The sequence below is a fragment of the Lithobates pipiens genome, unplaced genomic scaffold, assembly GCF_037356315.1.
Source record: "Lithobates pipiens isolate NorthernLeopardFrog02 unplaced genomic scaffold, aLitPip1_a1.2 Scaffold_22, whole genome shotgun sequence".
Lineage (NCBI taxonomy): Eukaryota > Metazoa > Chordata > Amphibia > Anura > Ranidae > Lithobates > Lithobates pipiens.
This window is the reverse complement of record NW_027507784.1, coordinates 319605870-319629922: the sequence shown is the minus strand read 5'-3', so window position 1 is coordinate 319629922 and position 24053 is coordinate 319605870. Positions and strand designations below refer to the sequence as shown.

Here is a 24053-nt window from a genome sequence, read left to right as displayed (position 1 = left end):
TCGGCCCATTTCAGAAGATCTTATACGGCCATGGCTCGCCTTGCTGACATTCAGCGGCGACACCATCTGCTGGTCAGACGTCTTATTTGCGATTGCCCGACGCGATGGAACTCAACCTTCTATATGCTTGATAGGCTGCTCCAGCAGAAACGTGCAGTTAACATCTACCTGTATGAACTCTGCGAAAGAAACGGTTCTGGGGAGCTGGGGTTTTTTTCACCGCGCCAGTGGCTGCTCATGTGCGACGCATGCAAAATTCTGCAGCCATTTGAGGAGATCACCAAACTGGTCAGTCGCAGCCATGGCGCCATCAGTGACATGGTACCTTATGCCTTCTTTATGGAGCGTGCATTGCGTCGTGTCATTGATCAAGCTGTGAAGGAGCAGGAGCGGGAAGATGAGGAAGTCGCAATGCTGGATGAATTCCCAGGGGGGGCTACTCTATCTGAGACAAGTCAACAACAGGAGTCTGATGAGGAGTCAGAGGAGGATGGTGCCGGGGCGGATGAGACGGAGCAAGAAGAGCATGCTTTAAACCTTTCTGGGATCCCTGTTGTGCATGGATGGGGAGAGGAGAATGAAGAGGATGACATTATCCTGGATGATGAGCAGGAGCCAGGCCACCACACCGCTTCCACTTTAGTGCAAATGGGGGCCTTCATGCTCCAGTGTTTAAATAGGGACCCCCGTATAAAAAGCATAAGGGTCAAGGACCAGTACTGGGTGGCAACGTACTTAGACCCCGGTACAAACACAAAATGGCGGAAATGTTACCGCCGTCGCAGAGGGCTGTCAGAATGCAGCACTTCCAGGCCTTGCTTCGAGAAATGCTGCATTCTGCTTTTGCGAGCGCTGGCAGAGGAGCAATTCACACTCCCAGAGAAGGAGTTGCGGATACCAATTCAACAGCGCCTGCAAGAAGAGGCCGGTTTGAAGATGTGTTGGTGACTTCGGATATGAGGTCATTCTTTCAGCCGACCCATCGACAGGTGTAATCCGGATCCAGCATCAGGGAACGCCTAGACCGTCAGGTGTCTGACTACATCGGGTTAACAGCCGATGTGGACGCTCTGAGGAGTGATGAACCCCTGGACTACTGGGTGGGCAGGCTTGACCTCTGGCCAGAGCTTGCCCAATTTGCAATCGAACTGTTGGCTTGCCCCTCATCCAGTGTCCTGTCCGAAAGGACGTTCAGCGCAGCAGGGGGGATCGTGACCGATAAGCGTACTCGCCTAGCTCACGACAGTGTTAACTACCTCACATTTCTAAAAATGAATGAGGCATGGATCTCGGAGGAATTCAACACATGTGACCAGTAGACCATGTATATGTCTATAAACAAATTTTTTTAATCAAGCACACAGACCTTCTTTCTTCATTTGGCTCACTTCCTTGTCCCAAAAAAGTACACCGTACTATATGCCCCTACCCTCCTCTTTGAAGAGGTTGAGCGGTGTCATATTTCTACTGGGGCTGCTTATGAGGGGATCACACCATCCTTGTGCTGTGCTGACTTTCTCCTGGGGGTTCTTATTATGAGGGGATCACACCATCCCTGTCCTGTGCTGATTTACTCCTGGGCCTGCTTATTATGAGGGGATCACACCATCCCTGTCCTGTGCTGACTTACTCCTGGGGGTTCTTATTATGAGGGGATCACACCATCCCTGTGCTGTGCTTACTTTCTCCTGGGGGTTCTTATTATGAGGGGATCACACCATCCCTATGCTGTGCTGACTTCCTCCTGGGGGTTCTTATTATGAGGGGATCACACCATCCCTGTGCTGTGCTAACTTCCTCCTGGGGCTGCTTACGGTGCTGCTGTCAGTGCTGTATATCACGGTGCTGGTGTGAGTGCTTAATGTCACGCTGCTGCTGTCAGTGCTGTATATCACGGTGCTGATGTCAGTGCTTAATGTCACGCTTCTGATGTCAGTGCTCTCTATCACGGTGCTGCTGTCAGTGCTGTATATCAAGGTGCTGGTGTGAGTGCTTAATGTCACGCTGCTGATGTCAGTGCTGTATATCACGGTGCTGCTGTCAGTGCTGTATATCACGGTGCTGATGTCAGTGCTTAATGTCACGCTTCTGATGTCAGTGCTCTCTATCACGGTGCTGCTGTCAGTGCTGTATATCACGGTGCTGATGTCAGTGCTTAATGTCACGCTTCTGATGTCAGTGCTCTCTATCACGGTGCTGCTGTCAGTGCTGTATATCACGGTGCTGATGTCAGTGCTTAATGTCACGCTTCTGATGTCAGTGCTCTCTATCACAGTGCTGCTGTCAGTGCTGTATATCACGGTGCTGGTGTGAGTGCTTAATGTCACGCTGCTGCTGTCAGTGCTGTATATCACGGTGCTGCTGTCAGTGCTGTATATCACGGTGCTGATGTCAGTGCTTTATGTCACGCTGCTGATGTCAGTGCTCTCTATCACAGTGCTGTTGTCAGATGACTCTATCACGGTGCAGGTGTCATTGCTGTATGTCACGCTGCTGATGTCAGTGCTCTGTATCACGGTGCTGCTGTCAGATGACTCTATCACGGTGCAGGTGTCATTGCTGTATGTCACGCTGCTGGTGATCATCTCCTGCACCCTCTTCTTTGCCTACCCTGGTCCCTGACCTTCCGTCTCCTCCATTGTCTTCATGCGCTCCACAGTCCTAAATGGTCAGAACAATTTCCCGTATAAAAAAAGAATGCTTGTAGTTATCGATCCCAAATTCACCTCATACATGTATTATGTCATTGGCCATGTGGTGGGACTATGTTTGTCCAGCTAATAATTATTTTGTGGCTGAAAATTTGACCTGTAGGTTTGCGAAGTTCGCCTCCCATTGAAGTCAATGGGGCCCGCCGCGAACTTTCCGTTTCGCGAACTATCGGCCGCGTTTGCGGTCCGCGTTCGCGAAACGTCCCGTCGGAAGTTCGTCCATCACTAGTGTGGCACCTTTTTCCCCATGCTTTGCTATGTTTTAGACTAAATAGGGTCTGGGGGTACACTGAAGTGGTCTGATTTTGGCATAAGTGATAGAACAATTAAATGCGCTCATGCATTGTCGGTCAGTAGCAGTAATAACATTCCAGCACCCGGCACCCGTTGTCACGCTCTAAAACAGTGTCCAAAAAGATCCTGGACACCAGGCAACCAGTGGCAGCCCGTCCATAGAGGGCTCACAGGCGCCACCCACCCATCCATACATCCGACCCCCTGATCTACATATCAGGCTACCGGACTATGGATTCCAGTGCAGGGTGGGTGTTTTGAGCACGTGATTAGAGGCAGAAGTTCTAATAGGCTTCAAAAAAGGATGGGCTCGGGGTGCAGAGCACTGCGCTCTGAGCCCACCCAGTTGTATGATGATAGCGAATGAATTTTCGCTATTTTCACACTAAAGTTCCTCCTCGCATCAGCTTGCTGGGATGCTGCTCTGGATGTCACCCTGGACCCTGCAGTGACCTTATGGACCACAGACTTCACCATTACTATTACCATATGCCTGATTCTCACCTATACTGTGTGAGTAGCCACTTGGATTTTGTTCTTAAATAAATCGTTTGAGATATACTGCACTTAGTCTGGCGCACCTTGTCCTTCTTTTTACCTGTCTTCCAGAGTTTGCTTCAACTCCCAGGGGAGCTGCTGCTGGTGCCAAAAATCTACTTTCATCATTTGCTGGAACTTGTTGTTCACCAATCATTTTTAATAATCGCAATATCCAGATTGTAATTATTGATGCATTACATGTTTTGGTTTTTGCGCCATCTTTTCTTTTCCTGTTTGTTGCTTTTGAAGCCCCTTTCATGTGCTGCAGACTGACCATGTATTATTATTTTTAGGTTCTATGTTCCTGGTTTGTGTGTACATGTATGTGTACATTCATTCATAAATTTATATATTAATGTGTGCAATGCTATTTTAATTAGTTATTTTAATGGATCATTTCTATTAACTCATTTTTTTTAGTCCTTATCTTTTGATCCTTCATATCTTAGCCTTACCTATGTTTTTGAGACAAACATTATACCAGGAGATTATACACCAACATCTTTTACACTGGAGATGGATATCATAAATCAATTCGAAAAATGTAAACATGACTTGTTAGATGAACTATATACTATTTTTCCCCTAAACATTTTTTCTCCCACCCACCAGTCTCGTGCTTGGTTAGATGCTCAATATATAGCGGTACATGCACTAGAATGAAACACATTGAAGATCTTACCATCTCGGCTAATCAACAGTGGTGGGATAGTTTATTTTTATACCAATATTTTCAGTCCAAAATCTCCCCACGAGGACTTTGAGTCCTGAAGGGCTGTTCTTTTTTGGATGCAGACCTCCACACTGAATGGGAGTGGGTGGGCAAGTTCTGCACCCAAAGTTGGATCCAAATTTTAACAACGAGACAGTTGACACCAGATTCTTTGTCACAAAATTGAGAGTAATATTGCTGATCTACATTCTTCCTATCCACAGTTGACCAGGGAATTGTTAAAAACATTTAAAATGAAACACCAAAAAGAGCGAGGACTCTATGATTCAAACTAAATTAGGAAAATGCAGAAGAGACCTTGATGACCATACTTAAAAAAGAGTCTTTAACTGGAAAAGAAAATCCCCCCCCCCCACACTTATTCCACCAGTTCCCCATCCCATTCCCAAGACTCACCCTATTCCTCACAACATTCAGTCCACTAACCCCTCTTCCCATCTTCTGGACCCCCTTCCCCCTCAGCCTTCCACTACTATCAGATCACCCATACCATCACTCTCTGTAGAATAATTGTATTAATTTAATTTCATTAATTTAGCTTTATACTCACTTAGCTCAGCATAAGACAGATCTTGAAATAGTTAGGTGTGTGAACGTAATTTTTGAACCAGTTGTTCTCGATGTCCAGAGTTTATGACTTAAGGTCAGTAGGTCAGTGGTTTCACAGATAAGAATACACATAGAGTAATCTGTCATAGAATTGAGCAATAATTCTTGAAGAGATCTTTTATAAAGTAAATCATAGATTATCCATAATATACAGTCAGGTCCATAAATATTGGGACATGGACGCATTTCTAATATTTTTGGCACTATACACCACAATGGATTTGAAATGAAACATACAAGATGTGCTTTAACTGCAGACTTTAAGCTTTAATTTGAGGGTATTTACATCCAAATCAGGTGAATGGTATAGGAATTACAACAACTTGTATATGTGCCTCCAACTTTTTAGGGGCCAAAAGTAATGGGACAGATTAACAATCATCCATCAAACTTTCACTTTTTAATACTTGGTTGCAAATCCTTTGCAGTCAATTACAGCCTGAAGTCTGGAATGCATAAACATCATCAGACGCTGGGTTTCATCCCTGGTGATGCTCTGCCAGGCTTCTACTGCAACTGTCTTCAGTTCCTGCTTGTTCTTGGGGCATTTTCCTTCAGGCTGCCATCTGCTGTACCTGGCCACAGTTGAGCCGCGAACCACTGGAAGGCTCTGTAGCTGGTGTCCGGCCTTATCTCCTCCCGGACCAATCTCCCGAGCTCCGACTTGCACTCATCTAGCGGTCATTCCCTCAGGAACACCTCTCGTGCATGGTACTACATCCAGTACATCTCTGTGGAGGAGGGAAAGCTCTTCCCCCCGTTGGTGCTGCTCGTGGCTTAACGTCTCTTGCCAGAGTTGCCGGGGGATCACATCCCCCCCAAGTGTGCATGGTGTGGTCTGTCACTGGCCCCAATGTTGCTTCCGCATGCCTTGCAGCCTCCTCCAGAACTCTGCTCTCATGCTGGCCAGTCCCCGTATTGCTCCTCGGTGGCTGACCGGATCTTGAATCCTGGGGTTTGGATGTCCCAGGCTGCAGGAGACATCCCACCGCTGCCAGCCAATTGTGACGGAGCCCCGTACTCAAGATGAGCATGTCTGCCGTATCACTCCTCTGTCCGGTACCACACAATCCAATACCCTTTAGCTTTCCTATTAACTAGTTGTAGCTCAGTGTACGGTTAAACATCAGACAGTTTATTAGAACATAATACAGTCTTATATACAGTCAAAGAGGAGGTTCCTACCTCCTGCTCATATTACTCTAACAATATACCTGTAACCAGAAACATAAATTGGGTGAAAGACTCTTAGAAGCTGTGACAAGCCACACTAGACTCATTTACATTATAGCAGACAACAGACAGGTGGCTGGAGTTGACATCAGCTTCTCCTAACAGTGTCCCAACATTATGAATCAGTCACTATTTCTAATATGGTATATACAGGGTTCCCAGAGTTTGTGTGTCTTGGGGGGACATGGAATTGAATCCAAAGTAACACCACCTCAAGGGTCCCCAGGCATACAGCTCACAAAGAGCACCGTTCCCCCAAATGCCAGGCCCCATAGTCGCAAGGCTAGCATTCAGCCCTCTCCAAAAGTCTCTGTCCTGGCTAGGTCTGTCACATTTCTCCCCCATCAAAAGTCAACAGGGGTCAGAAATAAGTAAAAAACAAAACAACATATAGAGTACAGCAGCCAGAATGAGTGCCACGTTCACATCAGAGTCCTCTCTTACATCAAAGTCCCCAGCATTCACCCCTCTACATCACAGACCCCCTTTACATCAGTGTCCCCAGAGTGCCATCACTTTACACCAAAGTCCGGCAGAGTGCATCCTTAAACCAGAATCTTGCGGAGAGCCCCCCTTACATCAGAATCTGGTGGAGTACCCCTTTACATCAGAATCTTGTGGAATACCCCCTTAAATCGGCATCTGGCAAAGTGCCCCCTTACATCAGAATCTGGCAGAAAGCCCACTTACAACGGAATCTGGTGGAGGGGCCCTTACATCAGAGTTCAGCTTTCCCTTAGACTAGGTTCACACTTGTGCACTCTGTGAGCCACAGTTTGAACGAGGCTGGCAGCCCATTCATTTGAACGGGCTACTGTGCATCCTGAAAGCCCAGGAAATGGTCCCTGCACCTTTTCTGAAAACACGTCCTGCAAGCACAGCTCAGTTCTCAGTGCAAGAAGCTGTGCTACGGTTTCCAGTGCATGGAGGTGCCATTATGATTATGGAATGAGGATGTCAAAGATGCACAAGGATGAGGATGTAATGATAAAGGCTGATCAAATGTAGACCTATGACAAAAGAGGGAACCACCAGAGTTCATACAGGTAGATGTTAACTGCACGTTTCTGCTGGAGCAGCCTATCAAGCATATAGAAGGTTGAGTTCCATCGCGTCGGGCAATCGCAAATAAGACGTCTGACCGGCAGATGGTGTCGCCGCTGAATGTCAGCAAGGCGAGCCATGGCCGTGTAAGATCTTCTGAAATGGGCCGAGATTTTCCTTGCCTGCCGCAAGATGTCCTGGACCCCAGGGTATTTGACAAGGAATCGCTGCACGACCAAGTTTAAGACGTGTGTTATGCATGGCACGTGCGTGATTTTGCCCTGTTTCAATGCAGATTGGCACCGTTGTCACACACCACTTTACCAACTGTCAAATTGAGCGGTGTTAGCCACTGATCTGCCTGTGAACGCAAAGCTGAAAGGAGTGCCGGGCCAGTGTGGCTCTTGGCTTCCAGGCACAACAGACGCAGCACGGCATGGCAACGTCTCACCTGGCATGTGGAATAGGTTCTGGGGAGCTTGGGCGGTGCAGCGGAAGAGACGCTAGCAGCGGAAAAGGAGGAGGCAGCTGAGGAGGAGAGGGAGGAGGATGGAGTAGGAGGAGGAGGAGAAGAAGAGTCAGGCCTGCATGCAATCCGTGGTGGTAAAACCAAATCTACGTGGGTGCCACGGGTTACATGCTTGACGGCCGTCAGAAGGTTCACCCAGTGGGCAGTAAAAGTGATATACCTTCCCTGCCCGTGTTTGCTAGACCACGTGTCTGTGGTCAGATGTATCTTGGCACCGACACTGTGTGCCAGAGATACATTCACTTGCCGTTGAACATGGCCATATAGCTCTGGGATGCCCTTCTCTGAGAAATACTTCCTTCCTGGGACCTTCCATTGTGGAGTTCCAATGGCCACAAATTTGCGAAAGGCCTCTGAGTCCACCAGTTTATATGGCAGTAGTTGGTGGGCTATGAGTTCTGACAAGCCAGCCGTCAATCGTTGGGCAAGAGGGTTATCCGGCATCATCATTTTTTTACGCTCGAACATTAGGCCCACGGAAGCCTGCCTTTTTGCAGGAAAATGTGAGCTTGGCGTGATGGAAGGTGGAGTGGAGGACAATTGTGAGGAGAGAGGAGAAGGAGAAGTAGAAGACGAGGCTGGACGGTGAGAGCCTGCAGTGTGGCTTTGTGTGTTCCGTTGCTCCCACTCGGCTCGGTGATGGCTGCCCATGTGCCTTCTTAAGGCGGTCGTCCCTAGGTGAGTGTTGGGCTTACCGCGACTAATGCGTTGACTGCAAAGATTGCAGATGGCAACGCTATTGTCAGCAGCGGACACGTTAAAAAAAAGCCCACACTGCGGAGCCATGTGCCGGTGTCCTGGGAGCGCCAGATGTGACCGTACATGGTCGATGACTCGCTCCTGATACATTTGCAGTCTGCTTTGTCCCTCCTGTGCAATGTAAGTTAGTCCTGCTTCTCCTCCCTATCTGCTGGTCCATATCTCCTTCTGAACTCCCCTCCTCTTCCTCTCTTGTGGGCACCCACGTGACATCACTAGACACGTCATCATCAACGTCACCTTCCCCACCGCTATAAGTAGAGATCTCGGAGTAGGCAGCAACACCGAGGACCAACCTCCTCCTTGGGCTGATCTGGGTACTGTCGTCAGACTGCTGAGTAGCGGTTGTTGCTACCTCCTCTTCCTGATCCAATACCAAGAGTGGCTGCGCATCAGAAATGTCCTCTTGATATGGATCGGAAAATAATTCCTGTGACTCAAGCGGAAGGTATGTGGTGGTGGTGGTGGGGGTGTTGTTGGTGGTAGTGTCTTTGGGGGTGCACATAGCAGAGAGTGAAGAAGAGGGTGCAGATCGAGAGGATGAGGAGGGTGCAGAAGAGTAAGGCTGAGTGAGCCACTCAACCAAGTCTGGTGCGTCCTTTAAAGTAATTGAACGCACCTTCTGCAACTTCCCACTTTGGCTCAAGGCTGGTGCTCCTGCCCTACCCCTACCACCCCTGCGGAAGGGCCTGCCTCTTCCTCTGCCTGTCATTTTTTAAATGACCCTGTGACAAAACTCTTAGTCCCTATACCGATGAAGGACTGCTGCAGTATAGGGCAGCGGTCAGCAGTGGTGCACCTCAACCCTATGTATTGTGGACCGATAGCGGTCCTTACAGAACAGCAGACTGTACCGCACTCAACCCTATGTACTGTAACACCCTACACCAAGTTACCAGTCCTGATAAGGACCTTTGTGGACCAAGTAGGTTGTGTGTGACTGATTAGCAGACTGTACGTCAGTCCCTATACCAATGAAGGACTGCTGCAGTATAGGGCAGCGGTCAGCAGTGGTGCACCTCAACCCTATGTATTGTGGACCGATAGCGGTCCTTACAGAACAGCAGACTGTACCGCACTCAACCCTATGTACTGTAGCACCCTACACAGACCAAGTTACCAGTCCCGATAAAGAGCTTTGTGGAACAAGTGAGTTGTGAATGATTAGCAGATTGCAGCAGAAGGGCAGCAGTCAAGTATAATATTCTTTCTATATTTGGAAGAAAGAATATTATACGTGTACAAGCCTATTACCGTACCACTGATACCAGTCCTGAAAATAACTTTTGTGGAACTAATAGTAACAGCAACTCTTTAAACTGACCCTCACTGCCTGACACTGCTTCCTTCCTATCCCTATACAAACTGGCAAAACAGAGGACACTGGAACAATTACTGGTCACTCGAATAGCTCTTTTGTGGACCTGATAGTAACAGCTAATGATGATGATGATGATGATGATGACTAATCTGGCTGTCCCTAAAATAGCAGCAGACACAGCGCTCTGTCCCTTTCTCTAAACTGACAAAAGACACTCAGGCTGCTGCAAGAATCAGTAGCACAGCAAACCTATATACACCTAACACCTATACCATGACTAAGGGAGATGCCTATTTCGTGAGGCTCCCCAAAACAACACAATACCCCCTCTTATCGTAAATAGCTTATAAAATGACCAGACGACACATTCTCTTCTTTGGAGTCGAATGGCCATAGCAGCCTTCTTTTTATTATTATCAACATATGAAAATACAAAAATCTTATAGAAAACATAACTTAATGCATATAAATACATTTTACAACAAAAACATTATAAACCAAATATATAAATAACTCAGTATTACACATTTTTTGATCTAGAGGTCTTTGAAGGTAAATTATCATTTCCAACCAACTAGTTGTATCGGTACACCCATGAACAGGCCCCCGCCGCGTATTACGAAAGCTCGGGGACAAAAAACCATCAACTTCCTTCCAGATACAACCTTCTGCACCATCTTTACCATTTAAGGGAATGGACACCCATATCTCCATATGAGCCCAACTCCCCTAGACCTCCATTATTTTTTAGCACCACCTTCAAAGACCCCATAGACCTAATGCTGCTACGACAAAATAAAGCAACCATTTTATCATGCCCACCACCGTCAGGAAAAAGACCTCCCAATGGAAACAAAAAATGCCCCAAAACCAAATCCACCAGTACCCATAACCGCAATAAGGGGAGGGAGGGTGGGAAAAAGCTCCTTCTCATCCACTAAGATGGCGCCGACTGCTCGCGCGTGCGCGCAAGCTCCGCCCACCTCGACGCACGTCGCCGCCTACTCACCTTGCTTCCGCCGCCTCACGTCCGCCTCCCCTCGTCATGCCGGGCCCTCCCCCTAGTGCCTGTGTCCGGGCCGTTCCTTGACTAAGGGAGATGCCTATTTCGTGAGGCTCCCCAAAACAACACAATACCCCCTCTTATCGTAAATAGCTTATAAAATGACCAGACGACACATTCTCTTCTTTGGAGTCGAATGGCCATAGCAGCCTTCTTTTTATTATTATCAACATATGAAAATACAAAAATCTTATAGAAAACATAACTTAATGCATATAAATACATTTTACAACAAAAACATTATAAACCAAATATATAAATAACTCAGTATTACACATTTTTTGATCTAGAGGTCTTTGAAGGTAAATTATCATTTCCAACCAACTAGTTGTATCGGTACACCCATGAACAGGCCCCCCGCCGCGTATTACGAAAGCTCGGGGACAAAAAAACATCAACTTCCTTCCAGATACAACCTTCTGCACCATCTTTACCATTTAAGGGAATGGACACCCATATCTCCATATGAGCCCAACTCCCCTAGACCTCCATTATTTTTTAGCACCACCTTCAAAGACCCCATAGACCTAATGCCACAGCACGCGCGCGTGAAAACCTTACGTGCGTGTCGCCCTCCACATCCTAAACGCCCGCTGAATGCCATCCTGCAAACCCAGCTGCCAAAGATCAATCCCGATGGCATTCAGGTGTACCCCATCTGTACGCAAAAAACGCCAAGTCTCCTCCTCCAAATCCCGGTGACGAACCGCCAAACCCCCGTTCCCCACAAAGAACTTGGCCACCGCTTTGTTCACCTTAACCCTAGCTCTGTTTAGGCCCGCAACAGAGCGAGCCAAGCGCCAAGCTGTCCTGGCCACAATGTCAGACCATATAAAAATAGTGTCTGGAAAAGAAGATTGTAGCCGTAAGAGATCAAATTTGATGTCCCGCACCAACTTCCACGCGCAGCGCAAACCCAGATCATTACCCCCAACATGCAAAAGGACCACATCAGGGGGACGGTCCAACCGGGCGTACCGGTGCATTTCGGGCACCCCCCTGGACCACAACATACCCGGGACTCCCAACCAGCGCACCATGCCCTCCTCCCTGGACAAACCCAACAGCCTGCCATCTCTTCTGACATCTGCCCTCCTGGCACCCCAATAGACGTAAGAATGTCCCATGATCCAAACCAGGCAGGAGTCTGAATCTGCAAGAAAAAAGAAACACAGAAATAGGATGGGGGAGGGGGAGGGGGTCACGCGGCAGCTCCCACCCGCTACAACAGAAACAGGAAAGGAAGAGACAAAAGAAGGAAAAACAGGTGAAAATGCACAACCGGAAAGAACCTCCTACCCCCGTGCCCGACTGTACGTAAGAGTTCACAACAAATGGGGGCGTACATATAATTTAAACCACGCTGACTCCCAGCGACCGATTCTCTGAACCACCCTGTCATCCAGACCCCACCGAACCGCCTCTGTAGCCGCCCCGATACGGAACGAATGAGAAGAGTAATTTGCGGCCGGCAATCCCGCAGCCACCAAGCATTTCTTGAACACCGCTTGAAACTGAAATCGGGACACGGCGGAGCCATCCCCGTGCTGGAAGAAAACCCCCCCAACCGGAGGCCTGAGCCGACAAAATTCCCCCACAGCCGCCACCGGACACAAGGGAGAACCCGGAATCGACCTCAGCTCCACCCAGGCCCCCTTGCCTAATTGATCGGTCTTTGACCTCCTCAAGAACACCCTCAGCGTATCGTCACGCACCAACACGTCCCCCGCATCCAGACCACCTTCCCCCTTCTTGCTCCTACTCACCAGCTCGCCCACCCGAAAGGCCCCGAAAAAAGGCCAGTACAAAGACAGCCCGAAACAAAACCCTCTCAAACTGCGAGAAACAAACGACCCCCAACTGCGCCACCACATCCCCTAAAATCCGAAAAGAAACCGGGCGCCTCCTGTCAGCTGCCGTGCGACCCGAGCGATAGCCACGCATGGCGCGCCGGACCATGAACGCCTTAATAGCATCCCGCTGACCCGCCAACTGGAACATGAAGGCCAAAGCGGCCAATTTTTTGGACATATGGGATGCCGACACCCCACTTTCGAAATTCCTACCCACAAAATATAGCAGCACATGAACCCTGTCCTCATCTAGAGCACAATCCCCCACTTCCCGCATCAGGGCACCCCATTCCAGCCAAACCTTGCTGTACGCTCTCCAAGTAGCCTCGGAAACCGATCTGCGAATCAACATCTGGGCTGTGGCAACACGATGTCCCATAACCAATCCGGGCAAGGAATCCCGCTCACCTCCGCCTCCGGAGCCAGTTGACGAAATCTGTCCCACTGGAAACGAGACAACGCATCAGCCACTGAATTATCAACCCCCGGAACATGCACAGCAGTCACAAAACAATTAATGCATAAACACCTTAGAACCAAGTGTCGCAACAAGCGCACCACCGGAGGGGAGGAGGCCGTGTTATTATTGATGGCCTGCACCACCCCCATATTGTCACAATGAAAACGCACGCGGCGGTCCCGGAACTCCTCACCCCACAGCTCAACCGCCAGCACGATGGGAAACAATTCCAACACCGCCAAGTCGCGAGTTAAACCATCCACCCTCCAAGCCTCCGGCCACTCACCCGCACTCCACCGACCCTGATAAAAAGCCCCAAAGCCGCATGAACCGGCCGCATCGGTGAACAATTCCATATCAAAATTCTACACCACCTGCCCCAACCAGAGAGAGCGGCCATTATACGTCGCAAGGAAGGAGTCCCACACCCTCAAATCTGCCCTATGCTCCCGCCCCAACCGAACAAAATGATGCGGCGCCTTAACACCGGCCGTGGCCGCCGCCAAGCGCCTGCAAAAAACACGCCCCATTGGCATGATGCGGCAAGCAAAATTAAACTTCCCGAGAAGGGATTGCAAATCCCGCAGCTGCATTTTCTTCACCCTCACCGCCCCAGCAACCTCCAACTGCAGACCTTCCAGTTTGTCCAAAGGCAAACGGCACTCCATCCTCACGGTATCAATCACTATCCCCAAAAAACGCAGCTCTGTGGCCGGACCCTCAGTCTTATCGGGAGCCAACGGGACCCCAAAAACATCGAAAAGCTGCTGAACCGTCGCCAACAGGGAAGCACAGACCAGGCTATCCGCCGGCCCTATACACAAAAAATCATCCAAGTAATGGATGACAGATGGCAAGCCTGCGACATCCCGGACCGCCCATTCCAAAAACGAGCTGAACTGCTCGAACAAAGAACAAGAAATAGCGCACCCCATGGGCAAACATAGGTCAACAAAAAACTGACCCTGCCACCGACAACCCAACAAACGGCAGCAGTCGGGATGAACCGGCAAGAGGCGAAAGGCCGACTCAACATCCGTCTTCGCCAGCAACGCTCCCTTGCCAAAACGTTGGACCCAGGCGACCGCCGTGTCAAAAGAAGTATACGACACCGTGCAAAGGCCCGGATCAATGGAGTCATTGACCGACCCCCCGCACGGGTAAGACAAATGGTGAATGCGCCGAAATTTGTTCGGCTCCTTCTTCGGAACCACACCCAACGGTGAAATAACAAGATCAGGAAGCGGCGGCCGCTCAAAGGGGCCAGCCATACGCCCCAAAGCAACTTCTTTTAGCAACTTCTCAGTCACAATGCCAGCCTGTTCCCTTGCCGACCTCAAATTATCCGCCACCGGCGGGACCACCCGGAGTTGACAGTTCAACCGAAAACCTTCGGTAAACCCCAACTCCAGCAACTGTGCCGCAGCCCGATCAGGGTAGCGCCTTAGGAAGGGAACCATCCTTCCTACCCTCACTGGCGTCCTCCCTTTTTCCAGAATCACCCCCTCTCCCGCGACCCTGCTTGAAACACCTAGACTGCGGGTGGGAGCCCCCACAGGAGGAACACTCATGTCGGAATCGACACTTTGCCCCGAATTTGCAGGAACCTGTGTTAAACTGCCAGCAGAACCCCAGGCAATTGCCGGCCCCTTGTCCAGCAGCTGCCTGACCACCGCCCCCCCCCCTGAAAGGGAGACAACGCACTGCGCGGAGACGACATTAACTTCATCCACAAACTAATGTCCTTGTGATCCCATCGCAAGGACGGACGTACCGCCTTCCTCTGCCTGAATTGCTCATCATAGCGCAACCAAGCGGTACCCCCATAAACTCTCTGGGCCTCCCCGATGGAATCGAGATAGCAAAAAAGGGGGGAGCAGTTTTCCGGCGCCTTTTCACCGATAACACTCGCCAATATCGCAAACGCCTGCAGCCAATTAGCAAACGTACGCGGTATCAGACGGTAGCGCCGCTTCTCCTCTTCCTCCTTCTTGCTCTCGTCGGGCTTAACTTTATCCAAGTTAAACTTCTCCAAAGGCAATAAGGAGAAAATCTCGACATACTTCCCTTTCCAAATGCGGTCTTTCACCTCAGTCTTCAAGTGAGCGCCCAAAGGCCCCTCAAAACAGACGTAGACCTCGCATTTCGCGGCGTCCGCCAGGCGTACACCGTCGGCACCAACAACCGCTTTCCCACTCGCCGCGGCCTCCCCGACAGGCGCTGGTGTCACCGGCACAGCTGACGAGGACGCAGACGCAGCCCCCGGAGGGGCCACCCCTGCCGCCGCAGCGCCCACAGCGGCCCCAAGCGCCACAGCATGGCCTAACCCCGCCCCTTGCGCCGTGGAGGTGCGAGCAGCAGCCCACGCCGCCACCGGAGCAGCGTCCGCCGCCGGCCGCGCACCAGCCTCGCACCGCGCCAGGACCTCCCGCAGACCCGCCAGCAAAGTCTGTACCATCCCCCCATCAAGGGGCCCCGCAATCCCAGGGGATACGGCACTCAGACCAGGACCCGCCCCGCCAGTGCCCTCCCCCCGCACTACAGGTGCGCCCACATCCCGAAAACCACCCACAGAAACCCCCTTATCTAGTACAGGACAGGGAGAAGAGAGAGCAGAAGAAGAAACCTTACCTGGCTGTCGGTGCCCCAACGGACATCCAGCCGTACGTCCCGTTCCATGCGACATCTCCGGCACCTCGTCCTCGTCCCGCTCGACCAATTCGCCCTCCGACAAGCTGTCTTGGGAACTCCCGGCCTCCCTCGGATCCTCCTCCGCAGGCCACCGCTCTGGATCCTCAACGGCCGCCGGGCGCTCAGCAGTGACGACCTCACTGCGCGCCGTACTGAACCGCGCCACGCGCTCGGGATCAACGCCACGCTGAGCCCTAGGCCGGGCAGGTGAAGCCCGCCTGGCCGCATCTCTGGACCGGACCTCGGCTAGGTCCCTCCGACTGCGCGGCCGCGTCCCCTCAGGCCTCCTCCTCCCTCTCTCCGCCGGAATACAGGCCCTGGCCGTTCCGTGAGCGTGGCCATCACCCGCCGAGGCACCTCTCCCCCGCCGAGCCGCCCCCGGTCCAGGTCGGTGACCCGCCGAGGCAGCCGCCTCCCGTCCACCATCAGCCGCAGGATAAGGGGGTGCAGGCCCGTCTTCCTCAGATCCACCACGTGTCCGGCGCCTCTGGGGGGTCCCACCAGCCGCCGAGCAAGCCCCAGGATGCCTCCGCTTGGCCGGCGGGATCTGTAGGGCCTGATCCTGGCTCCCAACCCCATTCCTTACGCTGGCTGCCTCTGGGCTGTATCGCTCTGGAGGCCTGGACCTCCGAGCACGTGTCCTAGGCGGGGGAGGGGGGCCGGTGGGCACACTGGAAGAGGCCTGGCTGGGCGCCTGTAGCAGGCCGTCGACCGAGGCCTGCAGCCAGCCAGCACCCCGCGCCGCAGCCTCCTCCCTGAGCCTTAGAAAAAGTGCCTCGATGTCCCCCATGGTACCTGCCCACCGCCGCTGTCGCCACCGAGCTCCGAAATAAGGGGGGGGGAAGGGGGGCGAACACAGTCGAATGCGCCGGAGCTCCGCAAAAAGCTCCTTCTCATCCACTAAGATGGCGCCGACTGCTCGCGCGTGGGCGCAAGCTCCGCCCACCTCGACGCACATCGCCGCGTCACCGCCTACTCACCTTGCTTCCGCCGCCTCAGGTCCGCCTCCCCTCGTCATGCCGGGCCCTCCCCCTAGTGCCTGTGTCCGGGCCGTTCCTGTCCTGAAAAGAACTTTTGTGTACCAAATAGCTAGCGTTTTATCTCTCCCTACTCCACACAGCAACCTTTCCCTATAGTGACAGAAGAAAGAATGTAAAATGGCCGCCGGATCGGGTGTATTTATAGGTTAGGGGGAATGTCCAAGTGTCCATGTGCTGTCATGTCTCAATTGGCTGTCCTGTACCCCATGATGGATGTGTCATCATAGGTCAAAGTTCTTTTACACATTAAACACGTAAGTCCGCCGGGGCGAACGACGCCAATAGTCGAGTGAACGAGCGGACCGCGAACGGCCGAAATTCGCCGCGAAATGACTGCCGGGCGAACCGTTCGGCCATCACTATTCTCCATTATACAACCCATGGTGGCATCACTGTTCTTGTAAGTAATATACGTTTTTATTAGGATAGCATGCCAGTGGTGTTACAGGGAACGGGGACTTTCTTCCCATAAACCTCATCAAAATTAAATCAAAGCTGTTCCTAAAGAAAAGTTCAATTAAAACAACACCTTGTAAAATGAGAGGAATAATGCCAGTTCACTGAAACCTTGAAGGTATTGAGGATGAACACCTTCGGATGTGGTCAATAATGTGGATGTCATTTCTTGGCGTATATCTTGTAGTGTAGCACCCTTTTCCCCATGCTTTGCTATGTTTTAGACTAAATGGGGTCTGGGGGTACACTGAAGTGGTCAGTGGTCTGATTTGGACATAAGTGATAGAACAATTAAATGCCCTCATGCATTGTCGGTCAGTGGCAGTAAAAACGTTCCAGAACCTGGCACCCATTTTCACACTGCATTGTTGCCTAGAGTCCTGGATCCTGCAGGGCAACCCACAGAACACAAACACTGTAAAACAGTGTCCAAAAAGATCCTGGACACCAGGCAACCAGTGGCAGCCCGTCCATAGAGGGTGCACAGGCGCCACCCACCCATCCATGTGTCTGGCCCCCTGATCTACATATCAGGCTACCGGACTATGGATTCCAGTGCAGAGTGGGTGTTGTTTTGAAGCACGTGATTAGAGGCAGAAGTTCTAATAGGCTTCAAAAAAGGATGGGCTCGGGCTGCAGAGCATTGCGCTCTGAGCCCACCCAGTTGTATGATGATAGCGAATGAATTTTCGCTATTTTCACACTAAAGTTCCTCCTCGCATCAGCTTGCTGGGATGCTGCTCTGGATGTCACCCTGGACCCTGCAGTGACCTTATGGACCACGGACTTCACCAATACTATTACCATATGCCTGATTCTCACCTATACTGTGTGAGTAGCCACTTGGATTTTGTTCTTAAATAAATCGTTTGAGATATACTGCACTTAGTCTGGCACACCTTGTCCTTCTTTTTACCTGTCTTCCAGAGTTTGCTTCAACTCCCAGGGGAGCTGCTGCTGGTGCCAAAAATCTACTCCTTTCATCATTTGCTGGAACTTGTTGTTCACCAATAATTTTTAATAATCACAATATCCAGATTGTAATTATTGATGCATTACATGTTTTGGTTTTTGCGCCATCTTTTCTTTTCCTGTTTGTTGCTTTTGAAGCCCCTTTCATGTGCTGCAGACTGACCATGTATTATTATTTTTAGGTTCTATGTTCCTGGTTTGTGTGTACATGTATGTGTACATTCATTCATAAATTTATATATTAATGTGTGCAATGCTATTTTAATTAGTTATTTTAATGGATCATTTCTATTAACTAATTTTTTTAGTCCTTATCTTTTGATCCTTCATATCTTAGCCTTACCTATGTTTTTGAGACAAACATTATACGAGGAGATTATACACCAACATCTTTTACACTGGAGATGGATATCATAAATCAATTTGAAAAATGTAAACATGACTTGTTAGATGAACTATATACTATTTTTCCCCTAAACATTTTTTCTCCCACCCTCCAGTCTCGTGCTTGGTTAGATGCTCAATATATAGCGGTACATGCACTAGAATGAAACACATTGAAGATCTTACCATCTCGGCTAATCAACAGTGGTGGGATAGTTTATTTTTATACCAATATTTTCAGTCCAAAATCTCCCCACGAGGACTTTGAGTCCTGAAGGGCTGTTCTTTTTTGGATGCAGACCTCCACACTGAATGGGAGTGGGTGGGCAAGTTCTGCACCCAAAAATGGATCCAAATTTTAACAACGAGACAGTTGACACCAGATTCTTTGTCACAAAATTGAGAGTAATATTGCTGATCTACATTCTTCCTATCCACAGTTGACCATGGAATTGTTAAAAACATTTAAAATGAAACACCAAAAAGAGCGAGGACTCTATGATTCAAACTAAATTAGGAAAATGCAGAAGAGACTTTGATGACCATACTTACAAAAGAGTCTTTAACTGGAAAAGAAAATCCCCCCCCCCCCACACACTTATTCCACCAGTTCCCCATCCCATTCCCAAGACTCACCCTATTCCTCACAACATTCAGTCCACTAACCCCTCTTCCCATCTCCTGGCCCCCCTTCCCCCTCAGCCTTCCACTACTATCAGATCACCCATACCATCACTCTCTGTAGAATAATTGTATTAATTTAGCTTTATACTCACTTAGCTCAGCATAAGACAGATCTTGAAATAGTTAGGTGTGTGAACGTAATTTTTGTACCAGTTGTTCTCGATGTCCAGAGTTTATGACTTAAGGTCAGTAGGTCAGTGGTTTCACAGATAAGAATACACATAGAGTAATGTGTCATAGAATTGAGCAATAATTCTTGAAGAGATCTTTTATAAAGTAAATCATAGATTATCCATAATATACAGTCAGGTCCATAAATATTGGGACATGGACGCAATTCTAATATTTTTGGCACTATACACCACAATGGATTTGAAATGAAACATACAAGATGTGCTTTAACTGCAGACTTTAAGCTTTAATTTGAGGGTATTTACATCCAAATCAGGTGAATGGTATAGGAATTACAACATCTTGTATATGTGCCTCCAACTGTTTAAGGGACCAAAAGTAATGGGACAGATTAATAATCATCCATCAAACTTTCACTTTTTAATACTTGGTTGCAAATCCTTTGCAGTCAATTACAGCCTGAAGTCTGGAATGCATAAACATCATCAGACGCTGGGTTTCATCCCTGGTGATGCTCTGCCAGGCTTCTACTGCAACTATCTTCAGTTCCTGCTTGTTCTTGGGGCATTTTCCCTTCAGTTTTGTCTTCAATTTTAAATGGCGTAGGGGTCCCCCCCAAAAATCCATACCAGACCATACCTTCAGGCTGCCATCTGCTGTACCTGGCCACAGTTGAGCCGCGAACCACTGGAAGGCTCTGTAGCTGGTGTCCGGCCTTATCTCCTCCCGGACCAATCTCCCGAGCTCCGACTTGCACTCATCTAGCGGTCATTCCCTCAGGAACACCTCTCGTGCATGGTACTACATCCAGTACATCTCTGTGGAGGAGGGAAAGCTCTTCCCCCGATGGTGCTGCTCGTGGCTTAACGTCTCTTGCCAGAGTTGCCGGGGATCACATCCCCCCCAAGTGTGCATGGTGTGGTCTGTCACTGGCCCCAATGTTGCTTCAGCATGCCTTGCAGTCTCCTCCAGAACTCTGCTCTCATGCTGGCCGGTCCCCGTATTGCTCCTCGGTGGCTGACCGGATCTTGAATCCTGGGGTTTGGATGGCCCAGGCCCAGGCTGCAGGAGACATCCCACCGCTGCCAGCCAATTGTGACGGACCCCCGTACTCAAGATGAGCATGTCTGCCGTATCACTCCTCTGTCCGGTACCACACAATCCAATACCCTTTAGCTTTCCTATTAACTAGTTGTAGCTCAGTGTACGGTTAAACATCAGACAGTTTATTAGAACATAATACAGTCTTATATACAGTCAAAGAGGAGGTTCCTACCTCCTGCTCATATTACTCTAACAATATACCTGTAACCAGAAACATAAATTGGGTGAAAGACTCTTTAGAAGCTGTGACAAGCCACACTAGACTCATTTACATTATAGCAGACAACAGACAGGTGGCTAGAGTTGACATCAGCTTCTCCTAACAGTGTCCCAACATTATGAATCAGTCACTATTTCTAATATGGTATATACAGGGTTCCCAGAGTTTGTGTGTCTTGGGGGGACATGGACTTGAATCCAAAGTAACACCACCTCAAGGGTCCCCAGGCATACAGCTCACAAAGAGCACCGTTCCCCCAAATGCCAGGCCCCATAGTCGCAAGGCTAGCATTCAGCCCTCTCCAAAAATCTCTGTCCTGGCTAGGTCTGTCACATTTCTCCCCCATCAAAAGTCAACAGGGGTCAGAAATAAGTAAAAAACAAAACAACATATAGAGTGCAGCAGTCAGAATGAGTGCCACGTTCACATCAGAGTCCTCTCTTACATCAAAGTCCCCAGCATTCACCCCTCTACATCACAGACCCCCTTTACATCAGTGTCCCCAGAGTGCCATCACTTTACACCAAAGTCCGGCAGAGTGCATCCTTAAACCAGAATCTTGCGGAGAGCCCCCCTTACATCAGAATCTGGTGGAGTACCCCTTTACATCAGAATCTTGTGGAATACCCCCTTAAATCGGAATCTGGCAAAGTGCCCCCTTACATCAGAATCTGGCAGAAAGCCCACTTACAACGGAATCTGGTGGAGGGGCCCTTACATCAGAGTTCAGCTTTCCCTTAGACTAGGTTCACACTTGTGCACTCTGTGAGCCACAGTTTGAACGAGGCTGGCAGCCCATTCATTTGAATGGGCTACTGTGCATCCTGAAAGCCCAGGAAATGGTCCCTGCACCTTTTCTGAAAACACGTCCTGCAAGCACAGCTCGGTTCTCAATGCAAGAAGCTGTGCTACGGTTTCCAGTGCATGGAGGTGCCATTATGATTATGGGATGAGGATGTCAAAGATGCACAAGGATGAGGATGTAATGATAAAGGCTGATCAAATGTAGACCTATGACAAAAGAGGGAACCACCAGAGTTTTATGTATGAAGAAGAAAAAAACAAAGACCTAGAAAAAGGGAAGCAGAGAAAAGGGGTGATTAAAAAAGGAAGGGGGGAAATAAAAGGAGTGGGAAGTTTGTGAGGGGTAGAGCAGAAAGAGGGTGGGAGATACTAGATGCCTCTAACATCCAGTGGAAGTGACGTCAAAGGGGGCTTTGCCCTCCTCAAAATAGGTAAACATGTTCCAAAAAGTCCAGGTTTTTGAGTACTCCTCTTGTTTATGTTGTGAAGAGAGCACCAGATCCTCCATCAGAGTCAGTTCCTTGACCTTTTTGAGCCAAAGTGCAGTGGACGATGGCTTTTCCAGGTAAAAGAGAAACATGTTTGGCGGCATTGATGAGGTGGCGGAGTATTGGGTCCTCCAACATGACATAATTGGTAAATTTTTGGGAAATCCTCTGAACCTCTTTCCAGTAATTTGTGAAACCGACCTCTGTTAACAGTATGCTTATAAATACTAGTATTAGAGAACGGGCATCCGTCAACTAATTCCTCAAAAAGGGAATTGCCATACACTACCCACATGTCTTGTCCCTTCATAGGCCCCTCTAGTGACAACCTTGCCTATAACAGTGACCAAGACTATTTGGGGTGCAGTGTCTTTCAAAGATCAAAAGAGGACAATCGGGTGGCAATGTCTATTGAGCTCATTCCTTTAAACATGCCACCCAAATGTGCCACCCAAGTGACTATGATTGCAAAGGTTGGCACCACTGTCAAAGGATTAGCTCAACAGCGGAACTCCAGTAGTCTCAAGACTTTATTATCTGCACTGTGCAAAATGAAACTCATGTCAGACAGATTGACTGGGGGCCCAAATAGTGGTATCCGTTGATATCAGGCAGGGAGTGTTCTGCCTCCAGCAGGATATCCATTAAGTTGCTTTGTCTGCAATATCAGATTTCACCACAAAATCTACAGTTTTGCAGAAACTAGAAACTGTTCAGCTTTAATAAATGTTCCCATTATCCTTCAGTTAAAGAAAACAAAATGGGTGCATACTGGGAGCTAAGACTCCATCTTAGAGACTAGAGAGAAGGAACCAGCTATCAAAGCACATGCTAGATTGGAACTTGCATCTCTTTACATCTGATAATGGCAGCATCGCTGGTGAAAAGTACTTACTGCGATTCACAGTCTAATTGTTCATTGTATTTTCTGTATATTTCATATACTGATTATATGTAATTATCTGTTTTTCTTAAAGGTTTCACCCCACCCTGTTTTGTTACTAAAGCTTCAAGATTACACGCAATCTGGGTTATTGCAGAATAGGAGGGTTTAGCTGAATGTCGAGTTACACACAGGGAGGCATGTAGTGAGGACAGAACATTCCACTACCAAGAAATAGGAAGGCCTGATATGTCCCAGATTCAAGTGTTTGCTATAATATTACCTGTGGTGCTGTGTAGTAGGACTTGTTCTATTCTCGGAGACCGGATGTCAATGAAGTTGTCTTCTTCTTGTACTGGGAAGGGTAGTGATACCGGTTCATCCTGACCATCTGCAGGCATCAGAAAGAAAAATATAAAACAAACTGTAGAATCTTGCATGTACAATGACTGGCAACATTACTGATTGCTAGGTCTAAACGAAATAAATGGTCTTTCAGCACTGTTGATATACTGTATGTGTGAAATTATAAGAGAAGTTCTCTGTACAGACATCTTTTATTGTATTCTCCATTATACAACCCAGGGTGGCATCACTGTTCTTGTAAGTAATATACGTTTTTATTAGGATAGCATGCCAGTGGTGTTACAGGGAACGGGGACTTTCTTCCCATAAACCTCATCAAAATTAAATCAAAGCTGTTGCTAAAGAAAAGTTCAATTAAAACAACACCTTTTAAAATAAGAGGAATAATGCCAGTTCACTGAAACCTTGAAGGTATTGAGGATGAACACCTTCGGATGTGGTCAATAATGTGGATGTCATTTCTTGGCGTATATCTTGTAGTGTAGCAACCTTTTCCCCATGCTTTGCTATGTTTTAGACTAAATGGGGTCTGGGGGTACACTGAAGTGGTCAGTGGTCTGATTTGGGCATAAGTGATAGAACAATTAAATGCCCTCATGCATTGTCGGTCAGTGGCAGTATTAACGTTCCAGAACCTGGCACCCGTTTTCACGCTGCATTGTTGCCTAGAGTCCTGGATC

General features: G+C 48.9%; 1 long non-coding RNA gene across 1 annotated transcript in view; it reads right to left on the bottom strand.

The window, feature by feature from the left end:
* The window catches only part of LOC143925536 (uncharacterized), a 32942-nt gene extending 9541 nt beyond the window's left edge, over window positions 1-23401 (bottom strand). The window contains exon 1 of the long non-coding RNA XR_013262034.1: window positions 23291-23401. This is a non-coding gene — a long non-coding RNA (uncharacterized LOC143925536). The remainder of the gene's footprint in view (window positions 1-23290) is intronic.
* Between the last annotated feature and the right edge of the window lie 652 nt (window positions 23402-24053).